At 42.8% G+C, this 26,452-nt stretch overlaps 1 long non-coding RNA gene across 6 annotated transcripts in view; it reads right to left on the minus strand.

Annotated features, from left to right (window-relative positions):
* Positions 1-14,248, minus strand: part of LOC116216418 (uncharacterized) — a 112,247-nt gene extending 97,999 nt beyond the window's left edge. For 4 of the 6 annotated variants that reach the window (XR_004159106.2, XR_014882265.1, XR_014882263.1 and 1 more), the window contains exons 1-3: positions 14,123-14,248; positions 2,688-2,786; positions 1,769-1,874 (exon numbers count right to left, since the gene is read on the minus strand). This is a non-coding gene — a long non-coding RNA (uncharacterized LOC116216418). The other 2 variants (XR_014882262.1, XR_014882264.1) reach the window with 2 other exon arrangements.
* Positions 14,249-26,452: the final 12,204 nt, after the last annotated feature.

Below are 26,452 nucleotides of genomic sequence, written 5' to 3' on the forward strand. Positions count from 1 at the left end.
AGACAAAGGGACTGTGGCCTTCCAGCTAACTTCTCTGGACAAATCTTAGTACTTTGCACTGAATGTGGGGCTGTTGGAGCACAGCTGTAGCCAAATAAAAATCTGCACCAAGGCTCCCCCAGTTCCAGTGAGACCAGGACACTTGCTGTGTGCAGTGCTGAGTGATGGCATCCATGCTGGGAACAGTTCACATATACCTGTGCTTTCAGAAGGAAACTCTGCCTTCAGCCCAGAAGCAGGAAGATGGCTGTATAGGGCAATTCATGCTAGAAAGAGCACCTTCATCCTAAGGCAGCACAAGGAAAAACACTGAAGATAAGGCTACTACTACTAACATTAACATTAGCTAGAAAGCTTGCAGTAGTAATTCACAAAGAGGCACTTCCCCCTGTGTGGTTTGACTCCTTCGTCACAGGTTATAGGAGAGCAGCAATGCTGTTTTTCAGCAGTAGTGCTCCCAGCTATCTCCAGGAGGGACATGAGGGTCTCCAGGAGGAGCAGAACACAGCAAAACCCTTGGTACTACCAATATTGGCAGTGTGACTGTAAGTCAAGTCCTACTTCTGGAGTGAACAAGTAAGCAGAGAAAAATATCTGTCTCTAAACTATCACCACAGTTCCTTCCTTTCCTCTAGAGAAGGTGAGCACACATTTCTTTTGAGGGCAAAGAGATGGGAGTGCAGATCAAGGGGGCATATGCTTCTACTACAGCTTTATGAACAAACCTGAATTTCATTCCGAAATGTCGGTGTTCTTCTCATCCTGGTCTCCTCTTCTATAATGACACCTGCTCTCACACTGCAGTCATGCTTTGATAACAGTGGAAAAATGGCATCCATGATGGAAAGAGGGAAGGCTAAATTCGATTCCTACTCTCGCCCGAAGCAGGAAAAGAACAGATACCTCCCAGATTGAAAGCCTGGTTATCTACTCTGCTGCAATACCATGCCAATAAAGATGCCTTTTTTTCTGTTTAAATAAGTAATATAATAAAGTGTTGCTTCATTTCATTATAATGGCTAAGAAGGATTTGCTGGTTTCACAGCATAAATTTAGATTAATTTTTCAGATTTGACAACGTTATAAAAATTATATTGATTCTGAAATTATAATTTTAGATTGGTTCTGTCATTTTAGCCTATTAGCAGTCTTTAAATGAAGTGATCCAACGTTACAATCAATCTTATCTTCCATTATGCACTTCCTGGTGCTAAAAAGTGAGATCGATTCTAATTAACTACACTGGTTCAGTCATTTGGGTGGTTTGTTCAGAGGGAAAAAAAAAGTTACTATCCTACTGTCACTAAACAATTTATTATACATTTATACGCAGAATTTATAAGCGATATTAATGTCACTCCTATGGTAAAAACAACACACTTGCAGCTCTCTAAAATATTAGGATAGCAACATTAATGCTGTTGCTTTATCCAGTGCAGCACATGAAATGTTTTCAGGGTCCACTTGCGCTATAAGAAGCAAAGCGAGGTCAGCAAAAAATACTTCCTCTGCAGCACAGCTATAAATCTATGTGTACAATGAGAGCAGCTAGGAGCTGTTCTGAAAATGTCATTTCTGATGTGCAGCTGTGGGCTAAGAGAACAGGTTTAACACTGCTTAAGAAGCCATCATGATGAAAATAATGCTGTGAAGTGGGTGATGTGATTTAAATACGAATCAGCTTTCTTTCTTTCCACACTCTTTAGCTTTAGCTTGGGCTGATGTACGGAGAATCCAAGGGACTGCTGACAGAGACCTTAATACAAACCTTGCCTTGCTTCAGTGTCACACTCTGTAGAACATTAGCCTTCAAATGAGCTATAGATGTTGGCAGAGGTGCAAGGCAGTGGAGGACTGATGTGCTGCACTCCAACCTGAAACGTAGAATCACAGAATTATAGAACTGCTCAAGTTGCAAAAGACCTTAAAGATCACTGAATCCAACCACAACCTGACCGTACTACCCTAACTCTAACAACCCTCTGCTAAATCGTGTCCCTGAGCAAAGGAACTTTCACGTACTTGCAAGTCTGGTGAACACCAAGGGAGAAAAGAAGAAGCTGGAAAGATATGCACCCAAATTTATAGGAAGGACAGTAAAGGATAATATTAGATAAAAACTGGTGAAAAATGTATGTTACATATGATTTTAGTCTTTAGCATCCTTTAATCAATCTTTTAAGTCAAACAAATTATATTACTTCAAGTACCAATCTGTTACTTTTCTCATCAATGGTGCTTGTGCCTGGAGTCCTTTCTAATTTCTTCCTTGCTTTTCCCTGCTACAGCTTTATAGAAACAGAGCATATATGCGCCCCATATTAATTCAACCCATCTATTTGTTATAGTCAGTGCAACGTAGAAACAATCTGCAGTTCAAGCAATGCTACACTCACTTTTCAGCACCACTGCATTTTTTCATGTAGAGTAACATGCAGGAGAATGAGTCAAGAGTAAAAAATGCCAGCCCGGCATCCTGCTGCAGTCTTCCTTGACCTCCCTTTCCTTCATACACCTTCACACACGCTTTGTGCCTATCAACCTAATGACATTGCCTCATTAAGAATCCAAAACAACAAAAATTCTGTGAAAGAAAGCAGTAGCTTTAAAATTATTCTTATTTCCTTGTTGCTTTTCTGCAAGATCGAATTCTTGAACATTCAATGGAAAAAAGATCAGAAAATTACTGTGAGTTCCTGTGCCTGTCCCTTTTCTGCTACTCATACTGCTCCATGAAGATGGCCTTCAACTCAGCCGGCCCCTGAGGAACAAGGAACTGCCAAGTCCTGCAGAGACAAGGAAAAATGGCAGGTAAATCAGAGCTGCACACCCTGTGATCCCTCAAGTATTGTTGTCAGTCCTTATAAAGCATAACAGTAATTCTCGGGGGAAATCTGAGAGCCATGGCTGTTACATGGGTTACTTTTATTCCTCCCCTGAATATGTCTTGGTACTGAAGAGGTTCTGGTGCAGAATAGTGACTTCTGGTTCTGAACAAAGCCTCTCCAGAAAAGAACCTGTGTGCTGGCAGGAGCTTTGCTATGAAAATCTGCTTTTTAAATGAATAGTTTGTTAGTTCAGTGGCTGAACAGCTGTTCTTCAAGGAGAAGTCTTGATTTCATTCTTACTGCTATTGCACTCACACTGCAGACAGTAATTATTTGCATCTTGCAAAAAGCCTTCAGGAGCCTGATTCTCCACTGCCTCACACCTCATGCAATCATTTACATCTGTGCAAAGTGAGTGTAAAACACTATCATACCACTGTAACCAAAGAGGAGGTCTTATTTCACCACCTTCTTGCACCAGACTGAGCAGTGGAGAATTAGACTGAAAAGCTCTTGAGAGGGGCTGACAGCATGTATGCACTCTACTCTTGTTTGCATGGGGACAATGTTGACTCACTTTTTAACCTCTGACTCAAGGACTCTGTGATTGCTCAGTCTGGAGAAGAGGGGGCTCAGGGAAGACCTCATCGCTTACTACAACTACCTGAAAGGAGACTACAGCTTGCTATGGAGGTTGGTCTCTTTTGCCAGGTAACTAGTGATTGGATGAGAGGGAATGGCCTCAAGCCATGCCAGAGGAGATTCAGGTTGGATGTTAGGAAAAGTTTCTTCTCAGAAGAGTGGTGAGGTATGCACAGTCTCACAGGCTGCTTGGGGAGGTGGTGGAGTCACCATTCCAGTACGTTTTCAAGGAGAAGATAGATGTGGCACTGAAGGACGTGTTTAGTGGGTGTGGGTGATGGACTGATGGTCTTTTCAATTGTAATGATTCTATGAGTCTATGATTCTATGTTTCCTGACTGGCCAGCTGGTGTGGGAACCATCAGATCCTCTCCATGCCCAAAAGGCCAAGTTCTTGTGTGCCTGAAGGAGCAGGTGGCTGAGGATGATGAGGAAAGAGACTGTGCTGCATGGACACTGTAACACTGAAAACAAATGGTGTAGGAGCTGGGCAAGGCAAAATACTGCAAAAGAGAGATGACATTTGTGTAGAAAACTGCTTTTGTTTCTTTCCCATTTCACAGGCAGTGTGTCTATTAAACGTGGCTTTTGCTGCCAAAGGACTTGTCATATTACATTAGGTTTAGCAACTTCTGCTGTGGCAAAGTGTGCAGTGTCTCCCTTCACATAAAGAAAATATTTTCACAAGTCTGTTCAACCTGCTAACTGTGATTACAGACAGTTGGCCCCTAACATGACATTTATTGTTCCGGCTCCAAGAAAGAGCCTCACAGCACTGTCCAGCCAGCTACCTGAAGAGCACATATGTGTGTGGAGATCTTAAGCAAGCTTCTGCTAACGACTTCATTTTGTACCTTTTTAGTAGGTCTTTAGCAGTTTGATACAAAAGATGCTATAGGGAAGTGCTGAAAGCAAGAACTTAAGGAATATATACAAGCTATACTTAATGTGGCCAAACCTATTCTTTTCATGCTTACCTTAAAACATTTACTATAATATATCAGATCCTTTCTGCAGGTGTATTTTTGCACACATTTCTATGTTGCTCAGCAATGTAAATGTTAACTGTGAATTACTGGATTAAAAAAAAAAAAAAAAAAAGGAGCTAAAATACCATCGTCTACCCTCACCTGGGAGACCATCACACCTGGAGGAAAAAGAGAGTGAGAAATCATACCAAAATTAGGGGTTACAATGGGGCAAATAATGCCAATGAGAACCACAAGGAACGGGTTGATCCAGTTCAGTCCCCACATCAAGAAGTCCATGAGAAGTTTGCCCTGAGGAAATTTTGTCATGAAAAAAAAAAAACCACCAACTCAAACAAAACCAATAAGCCCACAGTGTAAATAAGCAAAGGACAAACTCTTCCCTGTAGGATATGCTGATTGCAGTCACAGCAATTTCTAGAAACATCTGCAAGGAGACCAACTTCGTTATCGACGTATCCAGTTGGTGTTTAGACCACCTACTCAAGGCCGACCTACTCATTTTCCTGGCATTTGGGAAGAATGCAAAAATAATTAAGGTTTTGTCAGGACAAGAGCATTTGGTTATTAATGGCTTTATGTGAGAGGTGAACAGTTTTAAACTAAATTCATTTAAAATATTTTGTATGCATTGCAGTCATTTAAAGATGTGTTAAATGGCCTTCGCTTTCCTTTCTTGCACAAGGCATTTGTAGGGCCTGAATTCTTACATGACTTGGCCTATGCCACCTTACTTTTTGGCAGGTCACTTTGCTCTATTCTTTTCCAAACAGAAATTAAGCTTTGGCCGAGGGAGAAGCAGAGCAGAATGCAGCCTGCTGCAACAGCTTGCAGTGAATTGGAAAGAACTCTGTGTTACAGATGAGAGCTGAGCAAATACCCTTTTTTTTTTTTTGGTTTAATTTTACTGTCTTATTTTTAAACTTGCATGTGCATCGGCCAGCAGCACTGTGCCTTATTATAATATTCCTATTAGGCAGGTGGATATACATCGTGAGCAGAGAAGAATTTAGCTCTATTTCATTTAAAGGCATGCTCTTCAGTGATTAAGTTGCGTCTGTTGGTTTGGGAATTCAACTGATTCTGCAGTGTCACTCTGAACAGTCTCCCTCACAATTTTGTCTTATATCTGAAAACCATTTACAAAAAGGCCAAGTGATTTACAAAAGGGATATAGAAGATTCATTGGTGGACTTTCATAATTTCTTTTGTTGGAGTTATGCCTCTGTTGATAAAAAAACAACTTGTCCCCAGGAAGGACACGAGAGCTTCCGCCTTCCTCCTTTTTTCTGCCTATTTAAAACAAACAAACAAACAAACACATTAATTCTCTGCTTGTCTTGAGATCAGCTGAAGATGGACTGGATGAGGAACAAGAGGTGGGTGCCAGTATCCAGCAAGGAGGAGCTTACACATCTAAATGAAACCATTTTCCTTTCTCCGTGTCTCCCTACCTAAAGAAACCAGCAACCCCCCATGACAGGATCTTTTCCTAGAGGTTTCCGATGCACTACACTAAAAGCCATTTCCCAAGACCCTCCAAAAATCCCCAGGGATTTTTCATGGCCTAGCCCGAGTTAAATTAAAAAGCATATTCATGGGGAAATGAGTAATCCCCTGCCTGAGTGCAGTGGCTTTGTCAAAGTTTGTGATCTGGTACACTAACTCTCTGATTTGTTTGGCCATGTGAAAATCTTTTAAGCTGGCTCGAGAAATTCACCCCTGAAGCCTCTTCTGGGGCTTGTATTTTTTTATTTTTCTCCCATTTTCTCAAATCTTTCCCTTGTTTCTAAAGAGTGCCATAGTCCATTCCTGAGCCCTCAAATCCAATTACCAAACAATGTACAAATATATGGCTGAGCGTGGTCTATGGGAACAGCTGCAAAATTGCTAATATTAGGTCTAATTTAGCTACAATAAATTAGCAAGTGTGTGGAAGCAAAATGATGACAGCATAATTATAACAAAAGTCGATGTGTTGAAGTATATGGATGACAATACATACTAATTTTAGTGAAAAAACTCACCAAATGAAATGCATGCAATGAACAGACGGGACTAATAGCTCAGACACATATACTTAATGTGACCAGTCAGTGTAAAAACAAAAAGATAGATGAAGCTGTTCAGAATCTAGTGCTAACAAGCAGTGTAGTCTGAAACCATTAACTGTCAGGGGTAATAACACTCAAAGTATTGAAGTGCAGTAAAACAGCAGCACTTTTCTCGGGATGATGTGCTGATGTACAAGCACACACCTGTGAAGAGGGTACTAAATCTATCCTTGCGTTTATTACTATGGAGGGAGGAAAAACAACACTAATAATGTAAAGTATAAACGAAAATAGCAGACAGCAGAGAGTGACATTTGCATGGTCCCAGTCAGCTTGTTAGCTGAAGTGGGTTTTAATTAGCTATTTTCCAGCAAGCAAACGAGCAAATTAGTGGCAGCCATAAACAAGCAGAGACAATCAGGCCCAAAGAAAAAAAAACATCGGACCTTTTTCTGTGTGTTTTCCTTTTGGAAATACAATGCCTTCATGCTCCAGCTAAATATTTCGATTGACTAGAAGAATGCAGCAAAGTGAAGACCTTGGCAATGATGTGAATTCGCAGAGTGGCTTCGGGCACAGCGTTAACAGCACAGGGGAAAAAAAACCCTGCTCTGACCCAAACTCAAGGGCCAAATGTGGGGTCTCCCACTCAAAGCATCTGCTACGTGCCATCCTCAGATGGATGCTTGTTCATCTGCTGCTCATGGGATTGCATGGATCCAGCACCCTCCCTCACCCGACTCAAGATGCAGGATAGCAGAAGTTCTGATTGCCAAATAAATAATTAATAAATAAAACCTGCCGAGATGTTACAGTAGCGTGAACATGGGATGAGGAGAGTTTGGTCAAACAAGGGCCAAAGTCAAGTGCTGAATTTAATCTACCTGAGGGTAGGAAGGTCTTATAGATGGATCAGGATAGGGTGGAATGGTGGGCTGAGGCCAATTTTATGAGCTTCAAAAGACCAAGTGCTGGGTCCTGCACTTGGGCCCTAACAATCCCATGCGTCGCTACAGGCTTGGGGCAGAGTGGCTGGAAAACTGCAAGGAGGAAAAGGATGTGGGGTGTTAGTTGACAGGCAGCTGAACATGAGCCAGCAGTGTGCCTAGGCGGCCAAGAAGGCCAACAGCATCCTGGCTTGTATCAGAAATAGCATAATCAGCAGGAGCAGGGAAATGATTGTTCATCTCTACTCCATACTGGTGAGGCTGCATCTTGAGTACTGTGTTCAGTTTTGGGCCTCTCACTACAAGAAAGACGCTGGGGCCCTGGAGCATGTCCAGAGAAGGGCAACAAAGCTTGTGAAGTGCCTGTAATACAAATCTTACAAGAAGTGGCTGAGGGAACTGGTATTGTTTAGTCTGGAGAAAAGAATGCTCAGCAGAGACCTCATCTCTCTCTACAAGTACCAGAAAAGAGGTTGTCGTACGATGGGGACTGGCCTCTTTTCCCAGTTAACTAGTGATAGAATGAGAGGGAATGGCCTGAAGTTGCACCAGGGGAGGTTCAGGTTGGATATTAGGAAAAATTTCTTCTCCAAAGAACAAAGAGGTATTGAAACAGGCTGCCCAGAAAGGTGGTGGAGTCGCCATCCTTGGAGGATTTCAAGAAAAGGATAGATATGGCTCTGAGGGGTGTGGTTTAGTGGGCATGTGTTAGTGGCTGGACTAGATGATCTTTGTAATCTTTTCCAACCTTAAAGATTCTGTGATTCTATCTCAGGCTTAAAAAACTGTAGTATTTCTGCTACTAAGCTGAATACATTAATAAGCATCACTAATGAAAAAGACAGCAAGTTTATCAGTTTCTCTTTTTTTTCCCTCTGATTGTAAGAAATATGGGTGTCACAACAATTAGAAACTTACTACAGAGGAAAAAATGTTTCAACCATTAGATTTTATACCTGAAGGATTTAGGCAAGTTCAACATAAGATACAGGCCTGCATAGTGAGGGAGCGATAATCACACCGAAGTAGTTCCTAGGCAGGAGGGTTAGTGGCTAGACACTAACGTAGACCTTGAGAAACTTGAGTTCATGTTTCTCTCCATCAGAGACTTCTCCCATCACTATGGGCAACACACCAGTCTGTCTGCAGGTTAATAGTAATTCTGCCTCTGAAGTTTGCTGCGAGACATTCATTAAATACTGCGTAGGGCTCAGATATTGTGGAGAAGGGGCTAATTAGTGAGAAGGAAAGCAAAATTCCTAATAAAAATTAATCTTATTTATGCATCGCTATTGGTACACGTGACACTACAGCAAGACATTGCAGCAGGCTTTCAGTTGGTATAAATTATCAGAGAGCTGCAGGAGAGACTCTTGCATCCCTGTCCTTGTCTTGTGCCAAGGGTATTACAGTCTAATTAATACAGATAACATGAGTGCAGACGCCTACCTGTTGGGTGCAGTTGGAATACTAACACAGGCAAAGGGCCGGGGGAAGGCCCTTGAAGAAGGCTTACTTTTTACTTTGTTCATTTGTTTAGTGTTGTTCTGACGGTCACAGAAAACCCTGGCAATGAGCAGAGCCCAAGAGGCAATTAGTAATGGGCTGAAAATGCAATGAGCCAAAAAATGAATTAGCTTGAGCAGACCAGGCACAGGCACAAGGGGATGATGCTTTTTGCTAGTTTCTTACCCCCTGTGCCTGTACTGAATTTGGGAAAGTAGAAGGAGGTGTGATTGAACACAGGAACCTTTCCTGCAGCACCCAGGGTAGCTCCTCACTTCGTGAAGCAATAGCAGCATGCAGGTAGCCTGAAAAAGCTCTTGCCAAAGATAGTGCTTGCCCCTAAAGTTCCCTGCCATTGCTACTACTATCACAGAAGGGACAGCCCTGGGACAGCCAGCAGGAGCTAACCCCAGCTGCGCCCAGGCATGAGTTCCCAGGCCTGCCACTGCCAGCAAAGATGGGCACAAAACAAGCCTATTACAAGCAAGTCTCCTCTGGGTGATTTTCTGCTCCCTTTGCCTCTTCTGAGTTTTGGTCCTCTATTTATTTATTTTTTTTTCCTTTGATGGCTTTCAGTTTTTGCTATTAGCGAATATGCATGCTTTGAATCGGGATTGGGTCTTTTGTTCTGAGTCATGAGTTGGTATTGTTTTCAGCTCGCACAAAACCATAAGTACTTTCACCACATTCAAACTGTTTGCACATTTTTTTACAATGAAGTTTTTTTCCCTGGCTCTGACAGCTGTATCCAAACACCAGAGGGAAAAAATAGGTAATTGCTCTTGCAGGCAAGCATGTATGGTTACTATCTAGCATTCACACGAGGCAGCAAGAGGTAACTGTCACCCAAATTGTCACGTTAGCCATCATGTTAGCCATTAGAATCAAAGATAATGATTCCTAGTTTAGAGGAGCTGCTTGACTGAATCACAGAAAAACACAACTGCCCCCAAGTGTGTGCTAGAATGATTTTCAATGCATGCTGCAGTTCTGCAACATTCAGTCCTGTACGGCCCATAAGTTTGGTCCTGAGAGAGACAAAACTCTGACAAAAAAATAAAGTTGTTTTGTGGAGTTCAGGGAGGGAAAGTTCGAGGAGAAAAAAAAAAAATTAATTTAAATTCTCTTCTTGCATGGAGAGCTCAATGCTAAATGAGCTTTCAGGAAGGCCACAAAGCACACATGCTTTTCAACACTTCTCCTTTCTTCCTGGGTCATGCCTGATGTCATTTCATCACGGCCAGGGGACCTGGGGAAAGTGGGAGCAGAAGAGAAAGAAGAAAGATGATCTTTAAAAGAACAGACTGTTGAAAATGCAGAGCAAAGAAATCAATTCAAAGCTTTATCAGCATACAGCACGTGGAAAAGCAAGAGATTCCTCTTCAAAGAATAAAGTCCCCAAATGGATAAAGGTTAAGATAAAGGAGCAGAATTTCTGCCTGGCTCCATCCAGCTCACAGTAGCTCTGATATCATCCGGATCTTTCGTTGTTTTTTTTTTTTCAGGTGAATTATCACCGAGCATAAGAAAGTCATGACCAGCTGCCTTAGCATCCCAATGGAAAGGAGGAAAGGGTCTAATCCAAACGTCTGACACATTATATCCACAACTGCAAATCTTTGCCTCAGTTTCTGCCAGCCTTGAAAGTTAAATGGACAACACCGTCCATTTCTTATGCCTGCACGGCTCTGTTGCTTTCAGTGAAGATGCACTGTTGTAATTGAGAGTCTGGTAAAGAACCTTTTTTGCTGAGTGATGTTACTATCTTCCTTGCTAGAACTCCTTTAGCCTTATAATAGCTCTTTTTAAGGGATGGTCTGATCTACTTTCCGCAGCCTTCTGCAGAAAACAAATTGCATTCAGAGCACAGGAGTAAAGTTGAAATTTGAGGCCCATTCCAGTGATACCTCATGCTACTCAGGACATGTTCTGATGACTCCTCTATGCAGGAAAATGAGGAACAGCTTTCAGTGAGGACTCCAGCAGCCCAAGGAGACAGATCCACAAGCAGTGAAGGCACTGGGTATCCAGCCCTACACAAATCCAACCTGTCTGAAGGCAGGGGCTATGTTAGCCCAACCTGGGCACTGAAACAGTTATTCTTAAAACCTGTCCTCTGTGGCTTTTCTGCCTAAACCATGCCATATAAAGAATAAATTGGAAAGGGTGCTTTGCTTAGAGTTAGCCCCACTGTTGGTCTCTGGGGACTTGTCTAAACATAGTAAGAGAGACCGTTGAATTTTCATGACAGTGATAGAATGACTGCACCACAAATGCACCAATGGCCACAACAAAGCCATTCCTTCCCTCTCTTTCTTTCCCTGTCTCTCTTACTCCTTCATGTGCAGTCCTCTTCTTTACTTTAAGGCTAGTGATACCATCCTTATGTGCACTGAATGTTCAATAGCCAATAGACTCTCAGGAATTAACAAGAGTGCCTAGCAAAGGCAGAGGAAGATAACACAGCAGTCATGGCAGCAAAATTGGATGCTTCATAGTATCTTCTCTATGACTGGGTCTTGGAGACAAAAATCTACCTTCAGTTCTCACTAACTGCAGAATAGCTTCAAGAAGGAACGCTTATGACACTACTTTCTTCCTCCAGATTGCTATGAAAGAACTGTTCCTGGTTGACAGGAACAGAAACCTAACCAAGAGCACAGTAAAACCCCCAGAGACAAGAACATGTGGTAGCTGTGATTGCTCTTAACTTGAGCACCATGGGTCAAACCAGGAGCTCTCTGGTTTAGTTAAAGGAAGCTGCCACGTCTAATCTGCAACCAGGATTAAGAAATCACTACACCATTTTAGAATAGACAGTCACTTTAATAAGGGCTGTTCTGTACTCTATCTGCAATATTTTTAACAGTCAGTATTTTGTGGTTAATTTCCCTTATAACAAGATGTATTTCTGTTGGAACTGAACTGTGGCCAGGCTGACTGGCTGGAAATGAAAGCAGCTGGCTTTCTACTTTGCTTATAGAGGGGAAGAGTTAATCCAGTCACATATTTCCATAGGACACGGACCAGACTGAGCAAGAACAAGTGTCTCTCCTTTCCCTTCCTGGTAGATCCCCTTATGAGAAAAAAGGGAGAAGAGCCAAACTTCTAAATACAAATGTTTTCCACTGGGTAATGGAAAGAAACCAAACATCTCCACCCTTATCTTTTCCCCCTCTATGCCTTTTTCCCTCTCAAAAGAGAAAGACAGACATCTTTCGGGAAGATGCCTCAGGCTGCTGTTTTGCAAATGAATGATGAAGCCCAGATATGAACTTCAGATCAGACTGTACTTGTAATAGAACTACTCCTTCCATATGTGATTATTGGTAGCAGTGGGAATATGAGAAATTCATAGGCTGAGACACAATGAGCTCCCTCAAAGTCTCAGCATTCTTCTGTAATTTAAATAGATTAAGGATACAAAGCCCTCAGGACATAATCTCACAAGTATATTTTCCTGGCACTTTATACTTAGCCAAGAAGTGCTTCCCAGAGATGTCTTTTTTCCTCCCACTATATCCATCCTCCTGCATCTAGTTTCAGCAGCAGGCAAGAAGCACTGCAAGAACTGGGCAAAACCAGAAACCCTCTTAGTTTGAAACTGAAAGATCTTCGAATCTCAGACATTGGGTCTAGCTCTATGCTAGAGAGAATTCTTACATGTCTTGTAAAATGAATGACAAAAAATCTGATTACTAAAATGACTTTCTTGGTATTACCTTCTAAGCAGAAATTGACAAATAGAAAACAAAATCTTACTTTAATTCTTATCTTCAGATAAGAATATAAATACTTCGGATTTGCAAAGCTATGTTGGCATATTGTGAATCCAGGTTTGCAGAGTCAGGCAAGTACATTCTCTGAACTTCTGCCATTAATATTTTCCCTCTTGTCTAAGTCTAGGGGGTGATGAGAAAAAAAAAAAAAAAAAGCACCACACACTGAGAAAAATTCAGTGGTGTTTCTGCATGTGGAATTCTCAGAAAGGTATTTCCTTACCACTTCTCCTACTGCAGTCTGGTCTTCGTCATGGCTTTGGCTCTGCCTTCTCCCTTTACTGCCACACTGCTGCAGATCACCAGCAATAATGCTTCTGGTGGCGAGCACAGTTGAAACCAGCACAAACACCACTGGAGCACATTGCAGATTGCTTTTTCTGTCTCCTTTTACTTATTTTTTCTTTACACATTCCTTGTCTTTCTTATGGCATAGCTATTTCTGTGCATATCAGACAAAAATCTCAGAGTAAAGCAAGGCATAAGATACTATAAAAAAACATTTTCACGAAATTCATACAGTCTTCTGCTATAGTAAATATTTCTGTTATGGTGTGTTGATGACGATTAACACAGGACCTGAAACCAAAACAAATAAGCTGTGGGAATGATATTCATTGTCCTTCTCTCGGTATATTTTCCTCTAAACTCTTTCCAGATTAGAAAATAAATTGTTTTTCAGGACTTAGGTGTTTCCAGTTATGGAATCAAAGATGATATGAACAGAATTAGTGAGAAATATTGACAACAATCTCTGAGCATAAGGGAATTTTCAAGCTGTGACTAGAATGGAAAAGATGGTTGCTTGCCTAACAACCAGTTCTTTTGAGGGACACTGTGAAAATTCAAATTCCCATGCTGCTCCAAGTCATTGTAAAAAAAAAAATGGACTACATACTCAAGATTTTCTAGTATTTCTGCGAAAAAGAATCATCATTCTAGAGTAATGATTGACTTTCTATGTGGTCAAAAGGACAGAGATTGATCCAGCTCCCAAGGCAGCGTGCCTGGACAAAAGTCATTTTCTGGATGTTCACAGGTAATAATTCCATGACTAGCATGGTAGCAGCAGACCACATCTGACCATATCTAAGTACTTGTGAGACAGAAGTGACAGGCTTTCCGAGTAAAACCTTTGAGTGATATTTTGCTATCTGGAAGTAAGAGATTCTGTAAAGCAAAAGGCCTTACCCGCTGAAAGACAAGCTGATGAAAACGGGAACACTGTATGAACTATTACCTCCAAACACCTGGCCTCCTCCAGGCATCCTGAGTTTTAATGCCAGTTTACTTCTCTTCACATTGTTTGATCTCTCCTCATTTTCTTTTCACTGAACCCGCAATTTGTTCTCCAAAATAGGGCAACAAATTTCTTACCAAGAGCAGTCAGCCAAAGGCAACACCCAGAAGGATAGCCACGAGACACCAGGATCACTAAGGGAGATGGAACACAGGGACAAAGGTTACACCAACGTATTTCCTTGTTTGAACAGCTGAAGGGACAACAGTTAACGCAGTTCAGCCAGAAGGAACCTGGAATGTCACGTGGTCTGACTTTCCATATAATACAGGCCAAAGAGATGCATTTGCTGTTTCCTGTATATGCACCAGGAACCAGTTCTGGAGAAACTTCTAGAACAGGAGCGTCCAATTCTCTCTGTACTGACACAGAGGAGTCATTTTCCCAAAGAGCTGCAAACCAGAAAGGAGAAAAGATTTTTTTCACCTTCTCTAGGCCTCTCCTCTTTGTCTACTTGTCCGTGTCTCTTGGAAGCTTATGGAGGAGCCAAAAGGCTTCTCTTAGCTCAGATCTCCATGGTATTAATGCAACATGCTAGCTGAATGTCAAGAAAAAAACCTTCAGACTATCCTTTCCAAACTCCAAGTTCTTTGCCTTCAGCAAGTCATCCTTTCCTCTGCCGCCTTTTACTACTCTCTCCCTCTTACAAAGTTATAGACCCCAAAGCAGAACAGCTTTAAAAGCAGTTTCATCCAAATCTTAAAATCAGCTTCTGCTTGAAAGCTATACCTGATTCAGTGTGAGTGCCAGTGCAGTTGTGTTTTCCAGAAGCTTTTGTTCCTTTTGCTCAAGGTCCTTCACAGCTCATGAGATGTCCTCTGAGGACACTTCAGACTTCAGGACATCTCACCCAACACTCCAGGAAAGCTGTCCTGTCAGATGTCACTCTGCGTGTTGATCTGGACTTCCCTACCTCCACATACACACACAGAAAAGACAGGAACGAAACACTATCTCAAATGACTGATAAAAATGTTCCTAACACAAACACTCCCATGAGACAATTATTCCCAAGTGCTTTCATTTTAGATGAAGTATTTTCTTCCTTAGAAACTTCTAGACACTTAATTCTGGAATACTGTAAATTCCCACAGTTTTGAAATACTTGATCCCTCTCACCAAAGAGAATAGTCATGTAACAGTCATGATACACTTTCTGCTTTCATATGATCACTCCTTGCACCACTGGTAGGAAGAAGAAACTCTTGTCCCATTGCGCTGCTGGTTTCAGCAGCATCAAGCTGAGCTTTTCATTTCAAGAGCAAACGATCCATGAATCCAACTCGCCTTCAGACTGGATGGAAGAATCTCTCTTTCTCCAGCAAGAGAGAAATGGTCACTGTTCTCATTTTCCACCACCTCCATTATTGATTACCTTCTTACTGGGGAAAAAAAAACAAAAACAACAAGAAAAAAAAAACCAACAAACCTCTTCTGCAAAACAAGGAGTGTCCCTGAAAAAAGCTAACACAACCATAAAACCTTAATTCCTAGAGTTGTTTATCACAACTTTTATCACGTAATGTCCTTCACATGGGTTCCCTCACAGCTGGAACCTGAACTCTCGACTATTGGGTACAAATGCACAAGCTCTGTATTTTGCATTAATGTAGGATTCCTACTAGCTGCCACTTAGAGTAGCCCTGATGTGCTCCTCTGAGCTTAAGGTCAGAGCCTGCTGTGACCCTGCACAGCAGGAGCCCATACTTGCAGGACTTATCGATCTCAGGATGCACTTAGGCAACTCTTTTTTTTTTTTTTTTCCCAAAACATGTATTTTACAATTGCTTTCACAACCCAGCACAAAGGTGGAGGCTTGCTCTCATGTCCCTGAAGGAGAAGCATCCAGACATGACAGAGAGGACACAGCACTGAGGGCAGGGGGCAAACAGCTCCTTTGTGTGCTAGGGGTGGTGGGAAGCCCAGGGGTTTCCACAGTACCAGTGCAAGTGCTGGGAGGATGAGAGATCAGAAGCATTCTGTGCACCTGTTGGTCACCCAAGAGGCAGCTTAGAAAGCTTGTCAGACTGGGAAGGGTCAATTAGAAACATTTTTATCCATTTAAAGAATGATCCTATCTGTCACCTCAGGCAGAAAGCTTCTGCTCTTCTACCTTTGTAGCAGGACTGCAGCCATCACAGATGCACTTTGTTTCAGTAGTTTTTCTAAACACCCTTAACAAGAATGCTGCTGTAAATTGTTTGAAAGTTATTTTGCTCCCCAGACAATCCTTTAGTTTCCTTATAATCACAGATAAATGAAGAAATATTCTAGTAATTATGCCAGCAAAGAGCAATTGCTTTCAGAGATGGATATTATAAAAAGATCCTGAAAAACAGCAATGGCTCAGTTCATCTCCCCAGTCCCAGCTCTGGAGAGGACTACAGACACCCTATCTTCCCCAGGAAGGGCACTGTTGGGATCAGCATCTTCCCTTGCCCTTGGCAGAGCCAGAGCAAGTTTTGGGTCTCCCACGCCACAGCAAGGAGCAGGATCCTCCTCAAGGGAGCCCCTCTGCAGGTGCTGCTTTGCATGTCTGGAAGCTTGAACTCCCAAACTTAGCCAAGACAAATGCTGTCTATCTCACAAGCCTTGAGATCTTCTGAAAACCTCTCAGCTCTTCAACAATGAGGCCTTTCCTATCTGCACTATAAAGCAATACAGTCTCCTCCAGTCCTGGGTCTGGATTCACCCCATTTTGTGCCCACAAACAAGCTGCCGAATGGCAGCATTTGTATACACATCTTTTATAGGTGAAGATGAGAGGGGAAAGGAGCCGCAAGCAGGTCCAGCAGATTCTTCTGAGCAGAGGGCTCCCAGGACAAGGAGGCTGCTGCTTGTCACTTGGAAAAGCCACGGGATCTGCTAACAACACTCTAAAATGCTGAGTTTGCCGATTTGAAGAGGGGGATGGAAGAAGTGTTTCTGTCAGCTTCCTCTGTCTTTGCTGAGACCATCTGTACCAGAGAAGTGACAAAAGGAGGGCATGCAAGCTGCAGTCCGGTGCAGTGTGCGATAATGATGCATCTCCCGGAGACAGCGCTGCCTTCAGATGAGATGTTTCCCCAAGAACGCTGTCACTCGTGGTTTGCTGCAGGTGTCAGGTGCTCCGACCGTTGCTGTTATTGTTATTCGATGTTTGCCGAGTGCCAGCGGTGCACCTGGTGCTCATCATCAGCTCAAACAAGCTGCCGATTTTTAACAATGGGCCAACTGCATTTTCACTTGTGAAAATTTGCCTATTTGCTTCTTCAGGCACTATCATCTCCGAGGGGAAATGTGGAACATAGTTGTGTTTCCTTCCTCCAGGACTTTCAGTACCTGTTATTTTTTGCAACGCACAGCAGCCCGGCATCTCACCACAGCGAGCCCATCTTTTTTATCCATCATATCTCCAGGATCAGACCACTAATTCATGTACAGGATAAGACAACTGCCAAATTATTATACTACAAAGAGAAGATCTTCAGACACCTGTCATCCTGATGAAAGCAGCACCATCAAGTGACCTTTGCCAGTTCAAGGTCGATAATGAGACAAGTCAGGCAGGAAGAGCAGCGTGTGCTGACTCCATTAACGCTGGCTGTGTGCACACTCAGTAGCGCTGCGTCTCCTGTCAATTAGTGTGGGTAAACCAGGGACTGCTGATTGCCAGAGACACGGCATAGCGAGCTGCTGCTACCTTTACTTCTACACCCTGCTGCATTTTAATTAGCTCCAGTCCCCTGACTATTTCTTCAGAGCTTCATTACTGCCGTCTTCAAGAAACTCAAGGCGAGCCTTTTACATTGCACATCGCTAATGAGAAGAAATGTGAACATCCGCACAATGGAGTTTGATAATGCTGGACTGTCTGTATGCGTGCCTGAAAGCCTATGAAGATTTAAGGGGCTTCTCACTGCAACACGGTGTAAACGTCGCCCAGAGATGGCAAAAATTAGAATGCATCAGACTAGTGAGGGAAAGTATTCCCAAAGCAGCCCACAGTGCAGAATGGAAAAATGACGCGTGGGCCATGATGGGCACAGGTGAATGTGCATGCCTGCACAAGATGCTATTTCCAATAATGGTTATTACAGACTGCATACATACATTACAGCTCGATAGCACGAGGTATCCTCAGGGCACACTGCTCTGCACCATACGGCCCATGCAGAACCCCCCCATGGATGTCCCACAGTGGCAGCCATGCAAAGTTGCAGACGAAGGACCCCAGGCATCACTCAGTCATTCTCCAGGCGGAGCACCACAGCTTCCCAACTGAAAGCCACTTTGTTTGTTACTGTCTTTTTAACCTTTCTGCAGTCATGTTGATAGTATCAGCATAGTCACACTCATTTGCCTTGAGTTTCAATTATATTTGAAGCAAATTGTGATAGATAATTGCTGTCGTTACTGCAGAGCTCTGACCAGACCAGCCCCAAATAGCTTCAGGTTAAAACACTGCAGCCTGTGCAGCTCTCTTCTTACAATGCACAGATGTGTTTGGGCAGGTCAGCTCGGCAGAGAGTACCAGTGAGGGATTTACACTGTTTTGAGGCAAATTCTGAGTCTCGTTCTGTTCTTCCGGCTTTACCAGCTGACAACTCCCTCAACATATGGGAGGGCCTGTTGCTAATGCTTGGCTTGGGCATCTAAATATCCCTGTTATAGCTCAATATTAACACTGACTGAGTCCCACTCCCATCCTATATGACCACCAGCATTCATTCACTCCTCTCAGCAATGGCTGTTTTAATTAACTTCTCTCGTATGTCACTTATGCCCTTACAGACATGCAGTCTAATGAGCCAGTAAAACTACATTAGGATTGTTTTCTTCTGTTAACACTGTTATGCATCTTGCAGAGGCAACAAAAAGTTGTGATGCCAGTGTACTTGCTGGAGATGAGATGCAGAAGTCATGGGCTGCTCTGAAGAAATCACAACAAACCAGTGCTCCAGGAGGGGATGCTCCCATGGCTGTGAAGGAGAGGGAGGAAATCAAGCCTGGAGAAGCTGGCTGGCTGCGGTGGAAAGCTCGGATCATCTGTCATCCTGCAAGGAAGTGGTTTGGGACTGCACCTCCCTGGGGAGCCTGTGGCCTTTGCAAACTGACCTCCAGGGCTATGCAGCTCCATCCTGCTGCTTGTCACAGAGCTGTGCTATAACAGCATGCTCTAGCTCCAGCATATTTCCATTACCCAGAAAAAATACAACAAACAGTCCCGTGCCCCCATGCCTTATGCCCTCTTTATACTTGCTTTCAATTACTAAGAAAATAATCTCTGCACCCAGGCATAAAATGTGGTTTGTACAAAAATACGCAATCAAAATTGAGGTTGTTCTTCTAAAGTGAGAGGTTTTTGCTTTCCCTGAAACAAGAGCCTGATGTCAGCAGTCAGACAGACGTGCACTGCCCCAAAGCTAACTAGAAAAAGCCAATAGGCCTTATCCAGAAAAGATGGGATATCCAGCACTCCCTCTCTGCTATTCCTCACCCACAAGCAGTCAGATTGCTTCGGTGCTCATGCTGTGCCTCCTAACAATCGCTTGCTGGCCACCTGTGTGGTTATTTTTAAAACGGTAACTTTAAAAAACACCCACCAGCATCCAAACATATGGATATGTGCCTGCAGGCTGAATACATTCAGTATGTACAGCTATTTCTGTGCCTGATGCAGCCCGATACTCTGTAGGGGCACCTCCCTATGTACTCCTACAGGCGTGTACAGAGTGCTGTGGGATCAGGCAGTGGGTATCATCTTGTAACCATCATCTAAATTCACCTCATCGTTTCAGTGCTGGAGCATAATTGTGCTGCCTTGAGTGATAAAAACACAGTTAATACAAAGGATATGCAACTCTTTTGAAATGCACAAACACCGTACAAAAGACAGCAAGAACGGCTGTGTTGCAACTTCCACAGGAGAGCTCTGCTTCACAAATCTCTGCGCAGAGCAGGTGAAGGCACTTTTACCAACTCAGGGTGTTCTACTAGAAGTCCCTTTCTATTTATTTTTCATAACGTCCCCGCTGTGTGTGTCTTGAGAAGTCTGAAAACATAAGCTTCAAGGCTCAAAACCAGAAAGAAAGTGCCCCAGTTCCTAAAAAAAGTGATGTGGGGTTTCTTGTAGATTCACGGTTTGGGGGAGTACATCCTGTTGTGTAGGGTAGAGCATAATCCGTTATTTTCTAATGACCATTCTAGCAGAAGGCCTCTCGCACTTGAAAACGATGCAGCAGGTCTGGAATTCAGACCCTCCTTCACCCTCTCCTCTCAACAGAGAAAAGTGCTGTTTTTCCATGCTCATTTACATTTTTTTCACGGAGATGAACTGATTTCTTGACAGAAAACTGTGTCACCAAGAACACTAAACATATTCCTTCCCCCACAGAACCGATGTATCTTCAAAGAGGAGAAAACATTCAAAACCAAAATATTTTTGTCACACACTTTATTGAAACCCAGGAAGAAAATATTCCTGATGTATTTCACTGAAAATCAAAACGCTTTGGCTGCAAATATCGCAGGAGTGTCTCAAGAGAGGTTCTAATGCACAGAGGCCCTTTTCCCCATGGCGTGGGGAGGCAGAGGACCTCTGTTGTGCAGCACCTCAGCCCCTGGAGGAAGGCTGTGTCCTAGGGGAGGATCTGCTGGGACAAGACAACTTGGGCACACAGATTACAGGAGTGCAGCAGCAATCTCTCAAAGCCTAAATGCTTTCTCGTAAGGCTCAATTGCTTCATCTGATTCTGGGCATTCTTCAAAATTCTAATTTTCCCCACAGTTTTAAACAAAAAGATTGTGGAAAAAACACTGACATTTACATAGACTCTGTATTTTTTGCTTTTCCCACACTTCCTCAGACCAGCAGCTGGCAAGCCAGGTAGCTGCCAAAAGAGGCCTCTGAAGCAAGCTGCAGTGATGCACACAATGCAAAGTCTCGCTATGACCTTACATCTGAAAGACTGTGAAGAATTCAAAGGAAATTCTCCCATGACTATCTCCAGACTGGGCTGTATTGTCTTCAACAGTGTCTCCTTCCCTGCAGTATCAGCCAGCAGGACCCTAGTGTGCTGGCCACCCCTCTCCAGCTATTTTTCCCAAAGTGAGGCATCCCACAGCATGTGAAGCACCAATGTAGGTTATCACGCTGGATGTCTGTCACACATCATGACTCACTCTGGGGCTCTGGCACATCCCAAAGTCTGCTCAGAAATGCCTGTCACTCTGCGTCCCCTCTGTTCAGCTGACAGCTTGGTGAAGGGCTGGGCTCTGATAAATAGGAGATAACATACAGACAGCAGCATCCAACCATGGGTACCTACCGTGCCTCAACAGACAGACATGCATAAAGGGTTTCCTTCTTCATCGTTATTAAAGTCTATTTGTGATCACAAAATACGTTGCAAATGAGATAAAACTTTGCTGTGTTATACAGATGATAAAAAGAAAAATAATGCAGTTTTTGAAAGCATGCTGGTACCTACTGCTCTTTAGAAATAAGCTGACAAGAAAAGCATAAAAAAAAAAACAAACAATGCTTATGAAAATAAAGAAAAAGAAGGATTTAGGGATTTATGCTTGCCCAGTAGTCAGCTACATAAATTGCCTGTGAATAAGGGTTTTAAATGTTTTAAAAGTTTTTGAGGCATATCTAGGCTTGTTTATTTGTCAGGGAATAATATTTGCGCCTTTTTATCTGTCCTGGTCTAAATCACCCCAAACAGACTGTAATGCTGCCAGTAAAGCCGTGTGAATCCAAAAGAGTAGGAGCAGAAGAAAACACCCCTGGCAAGGAAAAAATTAAAAGACATGTATGGCTTGTGCAGCTGAGAGTAGTTCCTGCAAAACATCAAATTACAAAATGAAAACCAAAGGAGCAGGAGGGAGAAAAGATGCAATGTGGGAACTGCTGTGTGTCCATAAGAGATTTATATCAGGAATTCCTGAAGCATCCACATTATCTGTCTGCGAGGAGCATGGAAACAGGAACTGTTGGTAAGGTCTCTCCATACAAAGACATGAAGATAAGAGAGATGTGCATGATTTTCTGTTTCTCCCAAGATTTACCAAATTTCCCTGGAGGCAGAGCCTGGAAAGAAGAAAACGCGGCAGCACTTTTAGGGGAAAAAAATAAAATAAAAAAGCAGAAGCTGATAGAAACTCGGGAGATTCAGGGGCAGGTTGTGTCCATCAACTTGCAGCTTGGTGCTGCACTGCTCGGGTTCACCCCCGGCTCCTGGCTCTGCATGTGACTCTTGCCAGTTCCTTTCCCCTGCACCCCAAAGCAGGCACAGCTTGGAGGATGAGCTTTGCCTGAGCAGGCTTTCACAGGTCAGGCTGTAAGCAAACCAGCAGCATTGCCAACAGTCAGATTTCCTCCGTCTGCCCTCGGCACAGGTGAAGGTGAGAAGTGGTCCCAAAAATATAAATGTGTTAAAAATATAATATGCGTTAAAAATACAAGAAGTATTTCAGAATACTTGCTTCCCTGCTTCAGCCACTGAAATAAAAGTAATTTCTGCTGGGTATGCACTGCAAACATCAGTTCCTTGCTGTAAGATTAAAAGCAGCTTCAAATGTTTTCTTCAGTACATATTGGTGAAAGAAAAGATATATTTGTACTACAAGGAATGTAATATAAGATAGTTGAAAACACTGGTCAAGTTAGTGGTTGGATGTGATGATCTTGAAGGTCCTTTCCAACCTAAATAATTCTATGATTCTGTGAATACAAATTTTTCTAGAAGAAAGGCCAAATATAAACCAGATTCTGTTTTTTCTAAACTCACATGAGTTGGTATGGAGACTGTCCCTTGACTTCGATTTCTGCCCATGCTGGTGCACTAGAGAAGGACTTGGCTCCACAGCTTTAAAGCTGTGGAACCAACATCGCTAAAGCAACCCTAAGCACCTATGTGAAGAAAATCTCCATGCCTCCCCTCTTTCCCAACTACAAGGTAGCAACCTTTGCAGACTGCAGTTTCCCCAGAAATAAAATAATGAAGAAATTGCTGAAAGCTATATAAAAAGCAAAAGTATATGTCACAGCAGGAAACACAAGAAAAAAAAAAGAGACCTCAAGACCCCAATAGCACTTACTAGGAAAAGTGAGAATGGAATAAGTCTCCATCCTTTTGCTTCCCATTAAAATGTGTTTGTTTCTTCCTACTGACCATCTTATTTGATTTCTATTTTTGTTGGATGGGTTTCTATTATAATCTTTGAGAAATCAAGAATAAAAGTCCACTTGGTCTCCTGGGCCTTGACAGAATTATTTTAAATTCAGCAGAGCAGGGAAGAAGGAGGAAAGGTTTTCATTTTCTGTTTCAGTCTTGGATCTTCCTTTAGTATACGGCAACCCTGCATGGTTTCAAACATGCTCATTAGGTGCAGAGCTAAAGGTAGCTATAATTAAATGCAATTTTCCATCTACTGCCAAGGTGCATAGGTTTCCAGGGAGCCAGCTCCTTGTCACCTTTTCTGTGTACTTGTGGCTAAATATGAATATTAATGAACTCTCAGCTCTCCTCACCCTCCCCTTTCCTAATTTATTCACAACTATTCTGTCTTTCTGCAATGAAAGAAAAAAAAAAAAAGCAAAATATAATTAGCTTCTCTATGAGCCTTCAGTCTGCTCTGGCATCACTGACTGAGCCTCCCACTTTTCCAGTAGGCAACATACTGACGAAGAGAAGGATCTTTAATAAGATGAGGTTTTGATTATCTTCAGCATCCCTGACAAGCTTCAGAGAGCCCTGGAGTGAAAATAAGATTTATTGCTCCTGTTTCTAGCCATGTCATTCAGGGAAGATGTTCCCCTGTCCAAAAATAAACATTTCTCCCAACTTGGGTCACATTTCTTAATTGAAAATCAGCAAACTCTCAGGGGGAGTGAGGACAGAGGATTTGGTCTAAAACTACCAGTTCTAATAAAAATAATGACGTTTCTCCTCTAGCAAGCCATTCCTCCTCTAAAGCTTACAAATTAGCTTCAATACTGGGTTGTGAATCCACCCTTAGCACAGCCTGCTGACATTGCATATGTCAGCTCTTGGGGCACACTCTCCTCTTGACAGTCCCAGTCCCTGCCTGGCCCACTGCAGGCTGATTCCTGCTCAGGAGATGGCGTCAGGGAACAGGCCTCACAACAGCCTGTTATCTTCTCCCCAAGTTAAACCATCTCTAAAAGCTAACAGCAGTGCAGCACTTCTCCAACCACACAGTAAAGGAGAACACTCCATGAAATACCATTTGTAGAACCAGGTGCCTCAGCACCACATGGGAGAATACTTCAAGGTAGTAGTGGGTGAAGGACGCACAGAGGCATCCCCAGGCATGTGTGGTTGCCCTCACTAGCTTGGCTGGGAGCTGCCCCCCACCAGGAAGGAGATCTGTCCTCTTCTTCCTCAGTCTGCCTGCCTCGCTTGGGCCATGTTACCTCAGGAACAGGCCTAGTCTCATCAGCTCTTTGTTGTTCAACACTGTACTACCTCTGCCAGGGCTGCTGCAAGATCTCATATTTTCTGCCTCTTGCCCCCCTAAAAACAGTCTTATCACAAAGTCTCTTGTACAGGCTCTCACAATACAATAATTCATTGCTTATGCCTGGCCACGTTAAATGGATTGGTTGATGCCATGCGCAGGGACACTGCCAGGTTGCTCTAAGCATGTGCTCACATCACTGCATCTTGTACTATAAAAACCATGCTTCACTTTTCATAGCCCCAAAGGTGCAGGCTTGCACAGAGTGTGCCCAAGTTTGAACTGAAGTGCATTCCCTGAAATACAAGACAGAAAGATGATTTCGACCTTCTCCAAATTATTTTATATTAGATATTATTTCAGTTCAACTGTGTTCACACTTCTGTGGTATTTACTGACTGAAAACATGCTGGCAAATGTGTTTACTGAAGAAACATTCCCCACACACAGGCAAATTTCAGGCAAATATTTGTGGTAAGTAATTTTCAAAACTGCAAACCCAAATATTTATCCCAGAAGAAGGATGCTAAAAGTCCAGTCAAAAAACAGAAACATACCATGTAACCTCTGTCTCCAGTCAGTTGGACAGGATTCCAGCAGATCTGTGGACAAAGAATCCTTTAGAGACATGCTGGGTGTGCTTGATAAAATGCCGATGCATTTATGGGCAGATCAAGACCCAAAGGGGAGAAAGGACAAAGTTTATGGAGCAAGCAACTCATCGCAATAATTTGCTCAGAGCATCCATGACATTTTCTGGGTCTGACGTAGATCCAGAGAGGTCCAGGTAAAATGCAGCCCATTTCTACTTGATTATTTGGCAACTGAAAAGGGATACTCACTTTGGATTGCAGTTTGCAGGCTATACCTTTAGAAGCAGAGGCAGTGGGTGGTGGCCATCAGACCTCAATTAGATATGAGAATATCACATAGATGGAAAGTATGTATCTGCAGTATGTATCTTACACTTATGCTGTAAAACCAAAGGAGAAAAAAACTAGCTTGAGGCAAATCTTATACTAAATCCAAGCCAAGCATCTATAATATACATTTTGTTTGGTATTTATATAGAATCGATCTGTAAACGAAGGTGCCTTTAGTTGCCAAGGGTAGCAGATGTTTTTTCTGGAACCTACTGCCAAAAAGCAAGTTAAAAGGGGGTAGAGAGGAGGAGAGAGAAGTTCAGCTCCTTCAGCACAGAAATTTTGGTGTCTGAATATGCTAAGTCAACCTACTTGCAATAAAATTTAAAACATTTAACCCAAATGGCAGAAGCTGCAGCTGGCTATTTTTAATCTCACTGACAACGTAGCAACTGTACACGAGGCTCAGGGTTCAGCCTTCCTGACACAGATATTTGCCCATCACCTACAAGCGATACATGGGACTTGCCAGAATACTTGCCCCAGGGAATAGCCTGTTAAACTGCAAGGGCAGGATTGGCTCAGGGACTTTTCCACTGCCTCCTCCAAGAAACATGGGTAGCTTGGTGCACCCAACTTGCTCTGGGAGCCCACCTTGGCCCTACAGGCTGTCCCCAGTGTCCTTTCTCCTACAGAGGCCTGAGGTCTGGCCCAAATTCCAAACAGCACACAGCTCCTTCCAATTCAGCACCTTGCTGAAGCCACAGGAGGATTGTATGGCCACTGGCCCATTACAAGAGCCATGCTGCTCTCTTAAACACAGAGGATTTTGTCTTTCTTAGTTCTCAGCCATTCCGTCTTTCATGACCTAAAATTTCATTCTCTCAGCACTTCCTTGAAGATTTTTAAGCAGAACTACACATTAAAAGCCCAAATGGCCTACAAAATTTCAATAGTGTTTTCCCTATTGAGACCTGTGAAAACTGTAGTTTTAATGTGTACTTACAACCCCTTTCTTACTCCTCATCTCAGTGATCTCTGCACAACACATGGTTCAGCAGTCAAAAGAATTAA

This window comes from Meleagris gallopavo, chromosome 3 (genome assembly GCF_905368555.1).
Source record: "Meleagris gallopavo chromosome 3, MGAL_WU_HG_1.1, whole genome shotgun sequence".
NCBI lineage: Eukaryota > Metazoa > Chordata > Aves > Galliformes > Phasianidae > Meleagris > Meleagris gallopavo.